Source organism: Nomia melanderi, chromosome 11 (assembly GCF_051020985.1).
Source record: "Nomia melanderi isolate GNS246 chromosome 11, iyNomMela1, whole genome shotgun sequence".
In the NCBI taxonomy this organism is placed as follows: Eukaryota; Metazoa; Arthropoda; class Insecta; order Hymenoptera; family Halictidae; genus Nomia; species Nomia melanderi.
The window spans coordinates 5307850-5320342 of NC_135009.1; the positions used below are offsets into that span (position 1 = coordinate 5307850).

The window sequence follows — 12493 nt, forward strand, 5'->3', positions numbered from 1 at the left end:
TGCGTATGAATTATTTTACGCACGTCGGATGACGAGGATTCCCTAGTTATGGTGAGTTTATTTATTTAAGGAGTTCTGTACACATACGCAGAAAAAAATTCATCCTTTCGAACGTGTGTTTCTACAACATGTAACCCTCAAAGTATCAGTCTCGAAAATTTACTTTGCGAGGAACTTTTCAAACTTCTAAAACCTGTTCTCATTAAAATCCACAGCACGCATTGAGATATTAAACAATATGAAGAAAGAAATACGCGTATCAATCCTCGGTTATTCGAATAATTAAATTATTCATTCGCAGCTGTCAATTATAGATATCCAATCTTGAAGTAATTGCAGTAACATTCGAGCACAAAGCGTCTATTAAAAAATTCGTAAAAACGACAAAGTCGCAGATCAATCAAACGTAATATCAAACGCGAAAAGGATTTAAATCGAATCTAATGTTGCTCTCATTCTTCCAAGATGTCCGTAGCCCATTAAACTGGCAACGAAACCAACGAGCCGCAATTAACGTCGAGAATGCTCGCAACGAGACCGCTCGCAGCCAGATAGATTCGTCGCCGAGCCGAGGCGTCCCGCTAATGGCGTCGTTCCTCCGCGAAGGCGACAATGACGCATGGTTCGACGTCGTTGTAATTGTCGGTGTTTTTCCGGATCATCGAGCCACGCCGGAGGATTTACGAGCGGCGATCCGCGCGCAACAACAACCTTTCCTCGCTTTATCAATTACAATGTCCGCGGCGGTGGAAGGTGCTAGCGGGAGAATGGGACAGACCGTGCCGTCGGCGCGTAAATCAACGCAGAGGAATTTGAAAAACGCGTTAAATTCGCGCGCACAAATCGCTGTCAAATATAATTAGCCCACCGGCTGGAGAGAGATCGCGCTACGCCGTCGCTATTTCGCCTCGACTCGCATTTCTCTCCGTCCACCCTCTCTCAAGCCCCTTCCCGTGTTATCTCGCGAAAACCTTGCACGAGGGAGGACCGGTTTTTCCAGCGTTGTAGCCAGATTTATCGCCGGCGTCATTTTAATCACCGACGGTTTTTCAGATAATCGAAAGTGATTGTGCGCGCTTGTATCAGCGTATCGGGCAACGAGCCCGCGAACCCGTTGCCAACAAATTTTGCCCGTCGCGCCGCGCTGGCCAGCCGCGCGCTGCTGGCCCCGAAGCCGGTCGTTAAACGAATTTTCCGGGCGAGGTGGGGACCTGGAGTGAAAACGAATTTCGGCTCGGTTACCACGTACATAGGATCGCGATCGAAATCCTTGCGCCACAACCACGCCCTCTCTCCCCTGCACGCTCGTTCATCGGACTAATTCGATCTTGAAAACCATTCCGCCTCGATTTTCCGTTGTTATTTCGAGTTCCGCGATCACCGACAAAACTACGCGGCCCGGCAACCGAACTGGCACGACCGGCCGCGCGATCGTTGCTCGCAGTTTACGAGGCTCGAACCTCGGGACAACGACAATAAGAGAGAATTCTGGACTCCCCAACGGGGGGCCTCGCGATTCCGATTCATTGCGAGCACGGCCAATAAAACGAGAGTGCCGCGATAAATAAAGCTGGATCTCGCTCCGGTTGGGGAGGGGATGGGATTCGAACAAGGGTTCCGCCGGTACACTTCCAACCCAGGGCCTCTTTAGCATTCGCTAATTCCCTCCCTCCGCATTTCGTTACCGACCCGTGTGTTCTAATCGTTTCCAACCCCCTGCTCACAGCCTTTCTCTCTCCCTCGATCGATTACGTTTCCACGAACTCGTTTTCCTCCATTTCACGCTCCCGTGGTCAGGATTCGTTCTAATTGACCGATACCGAATACCGGTCGTTTCCTTATCTCCGCGATCCTCGAGTGAGTTCCATTTCCTGGAATACAGTAACAAGAGCTTTTGAACCTGTAGCTCGCACTGACCGACCCCGAAGGCAAATTCGATAATTCGCGCCGACCACTTTCGATTTTCTCGATGTATTTTCTTGCTCTTTTAATTCCGATTGATGCTCAGCGCGGATTTTACATCGATTGAACGGATCGCGATTGGTCTCGATTATTAATGCCGCGCACCGGTCAAACCGGATGTGGATTGTTATCAATTTCCCATACAGGGTTTTCAGTTTGCCTCTTTTACGGAATTCAAAGGACTTTTATTTTCAACCGATCCTCCACTCTGCTTTCGTTGCTCGCGCTACTGTTATCACGAGATAAACGAAGCGAGTTGATTCGTTTAATCATCCCGCGGACTAATCGCACCTATTAATTGTGTTTTCATCGGATTCAATGGGAATGTGACAATGAAAAGGGGTATAATATTGAGGAAGAAGTGTGTTTGTATTTTGAACCAGATACAAACTTGTCAATTGCGGTAACTAGTCTCTATAATTTCTTGCTTTAATGATTGTATTAAGTTTCTAATTATTCGAGAAGGGATTTCAATTAATTTGAGTCAACCATAAGTATTATAGAAAATGGAGGTATAATGCCATGAATATTTATATTTTTAATTTTTAAGCGTTCCAATACGCTCCATTAATACAGTTCCATTAAAATTATAAGAAACTCCTCCAAAAACCAGTACGTCAAAATTCTAATTAAATTTATAGATACTGCTCCAATTGGATATTGGATTCTGATGCATTTATGGGAAACTTGAAAATTCAAAATATTCATAGTGTAGTGCTTTCTATAAAGTACCTTACAAAAACGATTCTCTGCCAAAATTTTCTTCTTTCGATTAGATTTCCAACAGTTTGAATTTGTACAAAGATTCCCAATCGAAGAATGATCGAAGAGATCAGACAGCGACAGGAAAAGTATCCGCATCTATTCCTAATCTCTGACTGCTTTGCCATCGTTCTTCTAGATTCCGCTCGGAAATTCCATGAACTCGTACATCGAACGGAAATTGAAACCAATTCTCGCAACGATCGCGTTGGACCTCTGGCGATTCCGTACCCTCGGATGACAGAAACACTTCCTCGAATCCGCAGCCAATTAAACGCCGCGCGCGCCGGTGCGAAACAAGTTCCCTGGATAGCCGAGTTCGTGCTACGGAGCACCGCGGGGATCTCGTATCTTTCAATAAGAGTTCGCGGCACGGACAAAACGATAATAAATATGGGCGACAGGGCCACACGCGCGCTTGCAAAGCTGGCCCGGATGGGCGCGGCGCGGGGGAGCCTCCGCTGAGCCACGGATGTTGGCGGAGCCCAAGGGGACAGGGGGTGGCGTTTCGCACGGTCGAGTCGGACAGGTTATCTCTCTAATCCTATCGTTACGGGTCTCCGGTGTTCCAGGCTCTGCCGAACTTCCACGGGCATGAGATTGCATAGATACGGAGGATAGCCCGGAGATTTACCATTCTAATGAATGCGAACGTTAGTTGAATATTCCTCCTCTTGCCGGGCAACTGCCGGCGGAACGTGTCGTCTCGGCTCCTTTTTTCGTCACAGTGTGATCCCTGCAGTCTGCGTAATAAGACCGAGAGTGGATCGATATTTCCATTTGAACGCAGATATCATGGAATTTTGAGGAAGTAGGTGATGTCATTCTTTCTTTATAGTGCTTCCGGTTCGACACAGTCCCCGTTACCCTTTGTAATTTCAACGACATGTAGCGAAGAGTTGTTCATATAAATACAAGTTTGTAGATAGGCTGTAGGTACCTTTTAAATTTAATTTGACCGAGAAGAATTCGAGTATCGAACAAGTAAAATCTTCCGAAGTAACCATGCACAAATAACCCTTTCACTACTAGTGCCAACTATAATCGACATTCACACTTCAGCATTCGCTTTTTCTTATTGTTGTACCGTAGAGAAAAATGTTTATTTGTTACTACGGAGAGGCTAGTAAAATCTATCAGCAGAAATTATTAAGACAGTTTAAGAGTATAATATTAAGTAATTCTTTGCAAGCCTAAATCTTCCCGAAGACTCACACAGAAACCTTATTCGCGGAGAAGTAAGGACAGGGTTAACCCCATATCGAAACCATAAGCATCAGAGATTCGAAGCAGGATCCCAGCATCCTCCAGCCTCCGAGTCTAATAGACCTAACTAGGTTATCCAGCTGGCGGATCGTTCTCCCGGCAATCCCGAGGAAAAAACAACCCCCGGTCCAGAACAATGGAGATAAAGCCGGTAATCTCCGTTAACCAGCCCAGAATTTCTTTTCCCGGTTTCTTCTGGCATCGAATCGAACACACTCTATCCGCAACATCCTCTAGAATCGTCGTTGCGCGAATCGAGCGTCTATCCTGCCAGCGTGTTCCCCCGCGATACAGGAAACCTCCTGACGAGGCCGATTTCCTGTCAGAAGATTGGCCGCGACTCTCTCCGCAACGAAGGTTCCGCGGCTGTTTTTTGTCGGACGATAACCGGCGTGCGCAGGAGGATCGTGCAGGTGCAGTAATAACACGTATCCGCGCGCAGGAGGGGGAAGAGCTAGGATATCGAAGCTGCTTAAACGCGCGCGCGACGCGGTGTGCGTTTACGTGTGCAGTTTAGTGGGCCGCACGGTAGTTAGCCGGCTTAGGAGAGGGGAACAAGAGTTTCGGCGGGTTTCGCGGGGGGTTGGGACTGGCTGGCACCAGATTTATCTCTCTACCCCATCGTTTCGGCCTACGTTGTTATGGGGCGCGACGGAACACCCGAAACGCCAGAATGCCAGTGCACGAAGTTAGGGGCGGAAGAGCGGGAGAGAGAAAGGGAGAGACCTGAATGCTAGCCGGTCTCTACCCGGCATCGAGCCACGGATCGTTTCGATGTGCTGGTAAATGAGTTTTCTTATGTACCGTTTATTCACCCTCCTAGACGCCGTTCCGCCCTCCACTGGGCTGGGAAACGTCGGAACCCTCAAACTCCACTTTCGCTCTCGTCCTCCTCTATACCGATTTGCGTCCGACTGTTAGGATTTTTGTTTGTCGTGTTACGAGGGTGGTTGAATTTTTGCCTGTTAAATAGATTTCGCGTTGACTGGAATTGTTTGATTTTCGTTCAGAGGTAATGTGCGGCATTAGGGCGACAAAGAAGTTTTGGGTATGCGGCTGCGAGGTGAGGGATGATAGTTTGATTATTAGTACAATACAAAAATTAAAATTTTTAAGGATATAGTTAGGAACGTTAGATTATGATAGAAATCTTTTCTCCTGAAAAATTTAAAAGGCGATTTAATGTGAATGTTTGACATAATTGTTTATATCGTGATCATTCTACGCTATTTTTGACTTCCAAATTTGTTTTTATTCAAATTTATCATAAATGCATAACGATTCGCATTCTAATTATTACAACGGTGTACCTACATAATTGAATTAAAGTAGTGCAGACTTAATTGCTTCTGATACTGAGTACTTTTGATTAACCGACTAGTCTACTCTCGATTAGTCCATATAAAAAAATAGTAGTAATGTTGATCTTTTAAAAGCGATATTCCTCTAATCTTTACCGTCTTTCAGCACGATAGTACTCGCGTGAGATTTCTCGCCACGGGAGAAAAACGAAGAAACAAGGTGGTGACGTAACAGACAAAGAATTATACTTTCAACTGCCGGCAGTCGCAGTATTGTTTCCCCCAACATTAATTCATTATGAATTTTCTACGAGCGGGTGGGCGGGTATTAATTTTCAAACCCTCCGTTACAGAAAGGAATCACAAATGAAGGAACGCGTGCCATGCATTACCCACCCCGTTTATACGGTCTGGTATAATTGTTACGCTCCGCGCACCTGCACCCTCCTCGCTCACCTGATAGTATTACCTGTCGGTGCTTTTGTCAGAACACAGCGAGGATAACCGTACCGACAGGGAACGCCATCACGGGTTCCGCTCATGTAGGGGTTGGACTGACTGGCGCCGGGGTTTATCTCTCGGCCCCCATCGTCTCGGGCCAACGCTGTTACGGGGTGTGCCCGTGTGACAGAGAGACGGAGGGGAGCGCGAAGTGTCAGGGGTAACTGGGAAAGGGGACTAGAGCGGACGGGGTTCGAGGGAGGAACGGTTCTCGTTGGCGGAGCACAGAAATTACATCCGAAAATCAAAATTTAATTGGGTGTACACGCGTATTTGCGTAAACTGTTTTAAATCTCCCGTCGTCGTTTCGCGGCGAGTGTTTTGATCTCGTCCCCGGAAACAAGGGGGCGGGTAGGGTTGTGTGAGGACGGAAAAGAAGACGAAAAAGTGGAAGAGGGCGGCGGGAATGGAAGCGGAAAGTCGGAGGACGAGAAAAGGGTGGAGGGATGATGCCGAGGGTAACGTCCGTTGCAGAGCCTCTGTCTCTGTCCGTCGGCCCCGCCGCGCGAAAGCATTGTGTCAGGACGTAACAACTCGCGATAGTGCGACACAGCTTCCCATGGGGCACCATTATCCTGATTTAGCGCCACGGCTGCGACTCTATTTCCTACGCATTTCCCGGCTACACGCTTCCACCCTTTGTCCGGCTTAGCTTTATTTGCGCGAAAAAAGGGGTGGGCGGGGTGAAATGGAAAGAGAGGCTGCCACCCCCGGGCTAACGGATTGACACGTTCGAGTGCCGCGGTGGGTTAGACGCAGCGGCACTCGTTACGATCGCCGACGCGATTACGTGATACCGGTGCCTTCTGGCGCCTATCGCGTGGGTGGCTACCTGACACACGTCAGATTTTCACAATCGTTCGTCGGCGAGCAACACGCGCTTCCTGGACCTTTAACAAGCACCGGTCCACTGGCTTCTGCGCTACGCGACGAGGATTCTTTGTACGGTTGTAAAAGAAACGGAATTGAAGAGCCGAAGTCTATAGAAAGCGATTCGTGAGTCTTGCCAGTTTCATAGAGAGAACTGGTGTATAGTTGAATTGTTCGGAAATGGACGGCAATGAATATTAATTTATTATGTAGGACCATTCTTTGAGCGAAGATAAGACGGAAATGTCAAATAATGGTTTTGGGTGCGACGCTTCTAAGATATAGGGGAAAGTTTGTCTGTATATGGTTCACTGTCTCTACTTCTAGTAAACGCTATACTTTATGGAGCCAAGTTCCTCTAAAATGGACCCTTAACCCCTCGCCATATAACAACGTGTCAGACTCGTGGTGAAGATTTTAAACAAAATTTAACAAGCATAAGTGTAGCGGTACGTGGCTCGCAGCGTTGGTAGGAAATAGCATTGATCACTTACAGATGTTTAGATATAGGCAATTAAGCCTACCCTAAAGTCTGTAAGTCGGCGAAAATATTTTACACTTTTTACACGTGCGTAGCTGAATAGGCTATCCTACCATAAACGCTGCCAGCCATGTCCCGTTAAGGCTTTTTCAGCCGCACGGTCAGCGCGGCTCGGGGCAAAAAGATTCCGAATTAGAAATTCATAATTTTTCCCCTGCCAAAAATCGAGGCGACGTTGGAGAAGAGAATTAGCTCCACCCTAGGGGTTTCCAAGGGGTACCGCCTTTCCGAAGACGAAGATAAATAAAGCGGAAAGACGCGAGGAAGCAGATTACCCGTTCTGCCTCCGAACACTCGTCTACATAAATAAATAACTTGCAAACATATTTGTCGCGAGTATTCAATAACACCTTACATCGCGACAATAAGTATTACTCAACCCTTTGATTTCAAATTAAATATTATTCTTCTGTTATCAATAATTATACTTTAGACTAAATATGCCTAGAATTATTTGCATTGATCATAGTCGAAAAGTAAATCGTTCAGCAAGGGGTTAAATGAAAAATCTGAGATCCGAAACCATCACCTACGAACATCATTCCTACTGCAATATTTAAAACCCAGTGCCACAATTTCCGAACAAAATAATTCTAATTTCCTTGCTAAAACCAATCTCAGCATATCAAATACACTCTCACTCGAACAATAAGTAATTCTCTTTACAGATATCCGCCGTTCCATAAATTGCTCAGAAATCGTATATTCCCGCGCGGAAGTAAATCACCGTTATCCGAATCGCAACTTCGTGACTCAACCGTTTCGCAAGAGTTCGCGTTCCAGATCGCCCCCCTCCCCCCATAAACACGGCGCACATTTGCAAACTCGCTGGAATTCCAGCCGCTTCCGAAACACCGTCGCGGCCTCACGCGGGAGGCTATCCCGCGATAGAAGGATTTCGGTCGCGAGCACGTCACAGGGCCGAGCCAATAAAATCGCAGTGGACGATCAATAAAACGCGAGTTGGGGGTTCCGCGTGGCGAGTCGGGACCGGGCCGAAAACCAAACCAGCGCCGGTCGTCCGGAAACCGAAACGAAAATACACAGGCGAGCGAGTCCTGCGCGGCAGACGTTTATATTTGTCAAACGATATAAAAGCTAAACATTAATTCGCGATGCGGGGGCGGCGGCCGTTCCTCGGCGTCGATAAATATCGCGACCGCGGCAGATTAATACGCGACGCCGGTAGTTGCTACTGTTTGAAACGAATATGTACGCGCTGGATGTATGGACACGCTCGCGCGCTGGTGGGCCAGAGGCGGCGAATAGGTAGAGGCGGGACGATAGGGGTGGGAAGAGTATGCTCGCCGGATTACGGAGTGCACTGGATGTGGATTACGGAGGTTGCTCGTTAAATAGCCTCCGACCGTAGCTGGAACCTTGGCCACGAATAAAGACGCGACATTGTCGTTCGGCTCCTTATTATCTCGATTCCCTGTGCACACGAGTATATAGAGTGTTCCTGCTTGGAAGCGATGAACGAGTGTCCTTAAAAGTATTGTGGCGTGTCATAAATAATGCGGTTTTTGTATAGTTCTTTTATTTTTAAAAGTTACTACTTATTTTTATCAATTTATTTTTTTCACAAGAATTGATACTAATGACTGATCATTGAAAGTACTAATAATTTTTAATAATGATGAAGAAAATGTGTTTCTATTCATTTTTAGAAATAACAGAAGTATACAAAACCGTATTGTTTATGGGCTGATGAACCAAAGTTATTGGAATAAACGCATTGCTTGGAACGTAGATGTTTATTATATTGTTTATGAAGGACATATCGTGGGCAAGCTATATTTATTTGTAGAACTCCATAGGTTTTCGTTAGATCGTTTATCAGTGCGTTCCAGACCGAATTCGACGACCTGAAATATATGTTTGATTTCGTGTGGTTGTGTAGACATCGCAGTTACAAATTTATGAATTCAGCCAAACAAAATCTGTCCAGATTTAACCGATTTATTCGTTAAAGGAATAATCTACGAAAGGATTAACGCATTACAAAAACATCATTGGTCGCGACACGTATATATTTCATTAAAAATTCTCCTGTTACGTTTTCAATATCTTGAAATATTCGTTCGGTGGCTTCGAGCTAAGACACACTATAGACGGAGTGGGCTTGGGGGTAGCTAGGGCTCGCACGGGTTATTATTGGGGATTCTAGGTATTAAGTGTACACCCCCAGGGTATCGATCTTCTTATTCGGCCACCCTGCGTCATACTTAAATACAATCTTTCGGTAACGGTGTAATCCTCTTAGCGAAGTATTCGCCGCTGCAGGCTCCGGCACTATGTGCACGCTGATAGCGTGTGCCATTGTTTCTTATCTGGGGCCGATTACGGCTGTGTATACATAACCAAAAATCAAGGGAGCAACGCGGCAAGACGCAGACCAGAGGAGCCAGGCGGAGGTGCGGGTACGCCGCCACGTAACGAGATATTTCGGGAGCCGACTAATCCTCTTACCGAAATATTCGCCATTAGCTCGCGGCCTGTTGCCCGCGGGGCGGGAGTACGTTTTCCTTTCGTTCACCCGGTGAATTTAATTCCTCCCCTACCAACAATTTTTTCTGCGTACTTAAAAATTAATTTTTTCCGAATTCCATCAAACGAAAGGAGCATTTAAGAAGATGAACTTTGACTTTTCAGTGTCTGTTTCTTTAACCCTAACCGTACCGAGAACTGGTCAAATGATCGGATTTAAAACTCTGCGTTTTCGTTCATTTAGCTTTATATTAATCCCTATATTGTCTGATTAATCAGTTTTCCATTTTTGTCTTTCCTTTTGTTTCTGTTTCCACTATAAAGAATATATCACTTGACTTGTTTACTTTGATTTCATAGCCAGTTATTTGACTGGTTTAGGAAAAGTGCTGGAACGGTTAGTGTTACGAAAATTGTTTCAACTGTTTGGCGTTTTAATAAGCGTTCATTCTATGGTCACCGCGCTGACGTGATTATTTGGAGAACACACGTGTTTGGCAAATTACGTTGTCCTTTTTTCGGTCGATGAAATTCGGGATGCCTTTTTCGAATACGATTCCCATTGCCGACTGAACGCGGAAAGGCCTCGATTATTAATTAATCCGCACGGCTCTCTCTTTCCATGTCTCCCCTTCTTTCTCTCCCTTTAGCATGGAGATCGATCGGTTAACGAAACCGATTTAATCAGCGCGACGGACACGACTGACCAGTCCTATTAATTAGCGGAATAATCGGATCACGGGGAATTACGTGTTAACTGCCCTCCCCGCCGGCCTGTATTACTTTTGGTAATAGGCTCCATTACCGTCTGTGGAACTGATCCGTTACTAATGTCAGCAAGTCCGGGGCCGAATGTCGCCCCGACAACGGAACGCATCGGAGAGAGATCCGCGCGCCACCCGACAAACGGAACGCCGGGAAGGGGGAAATTAATTCACTGATAAGTCGCGTGTGACGCGATCGAATTAATTCGCGGGGCCTCGTACCGAACCGTCGAGAATTAATTACCGGGCGCGACCTCTTTTCCGTTCCGTCTCGTTCCGTTGGCTGTTGATCGTGTTCTTCGAACCAGTTCCTTAATTTCTAATTTCAAAAAAATCTTATACGTTGATTTGAATTTGAAATATTTTGAAATTTGTTTAAGATTGTAATGGTTAAATTGTGGATCTTTATGTGATTTGAATTTTAAGTTGAATTCGAAATATTTTCAAATTGTTCGTTTTAAGATTGAAAATTGTAGTCTGCATCAGAGTATTTTTTGATATATTCATCGACAGTAGAAATTATAACGATTAGACTGCGGATGTTAATACGACCAAACGTTTTTGGGGTTTCTGTTAACTGGAATTAATTGGTAACTTGAGGTTCTCGTCGAGCATTTTTTTTATTAAAAATAACAGAATTAATCTTTCAGGTGCATAAAATCTGTGCAACAAAAATAATTCCGGTTGATTGAGTTTCCTGTAAACTTTCAACCACAGACGTTCCATTTAATTACAATTGAATATTAACGTAATCACCGGTCTACATATTTTTACGCGAAATAAAATTCTCAATGTGCAATTTACAAGAACTGGAATTGAACAACAGTTAATTTCCTTCGTGAATAATTTTAATACGCTTTCGTCGCAGCGCAAACAACATTGAATTTAATTGTAATTTATATATTTTATAGCCGTTCTCGCATTCGTATTTCATTCAAATGCATAAATATCCCAACCTGGTAATCACATAAATAAACGAGTAAATAAATTAATAGGATTACAGCTGCAGTTACAATAGAAATAAAATTTCCCCAAACTACCTCACATTCTCTCTTTAGACAGCAAAATTTTAAAATAAAATCGCGTAAATTAAAATTATATACCCTGATTTAAAAAGTTAAAATAATTCAAATTTCTTAAATTCGATAAAAAAGATAATAAGCATTTAAATCAAAGTTATCAGTGCCTCAAAGCTATTTACAATAAACACAAGATATCACCATCGGTTCGACAAGTTTCGCGTGGTCCCTTGGACTGCGCCCACGAGTTCAGAGTTAATATTTAACGTTAATAGCGTTTAACGGTCCCAGTATCCGCCGAACGTCTCTGCGAGCGTACAAATTTCCGCTCGAGGTCTGATTAAAGTCAACCTTCTCCGGACCGCCACCACGACTCTTTTGACGAGGAAACTTTTCCCGCGATGAGTTCAAAGGTTCCCGGGGGGTGGCTTTGGCGCGCGCGACCGCCAGGGACTTCATGCGAGCGGGTATCGTCGTGGCAAGGAAAGAAGCCTTAATGCCTCTATACATTATGCTACACGAGGCTAATACAAGCATTGATATCTAGGTTTCACGTTATATGTTTCAATGTGTATGAATTGACATCAATGCAACTTCTGATCAGATTCAGGAACCTAGGCTGTTTCCTTTTAGTTTTTTATTTTTGATCTTTTGCAATGATAATAAATACTATAATTAATACGGATACTGAAACTACAAAAGAAGACGTTTCAAAATGCCTTGGTATTACGCAATAAATTGAAAAGGATTGAAAGTGTGGAGGCAAGCTGAAAGGCTGCATGTTTCACGGAATCTGAAACCTGTGGATGTATGTAGCACAAACGCTTTTCGAGGCGTGTAGACTGTTGTAAATTATTTTAATGTTGATTATTTGAAATATTTTTAGCATTGAACTAAAGGTAGCCTCTCAGTGAATCGACGTACTTTTAGCCTTTATCGTAGTTCCGTTATAAAACTATTTTCGAAGAATTAATGCACAAAATTCCCGTATCCTTCTTACTGTAAAACAGAAGAACA

General features: G+C 44.7%; 1 protein-coding gene across 1 annotated transcript in view; it reads right to left on the minus strand.

Moving 5' to 3' along the window:
* The window catches only part of mthl1 (adhesion G-protein coupled receptor methuselah-like 1), a 208968-nt gene that overhangs the window by 28929 nt on the left and 167546 nt on the right, over nucleotides 1-12493 (minus strand). The gene's annotated exons all lie outside the window — the stretch shown is intronic.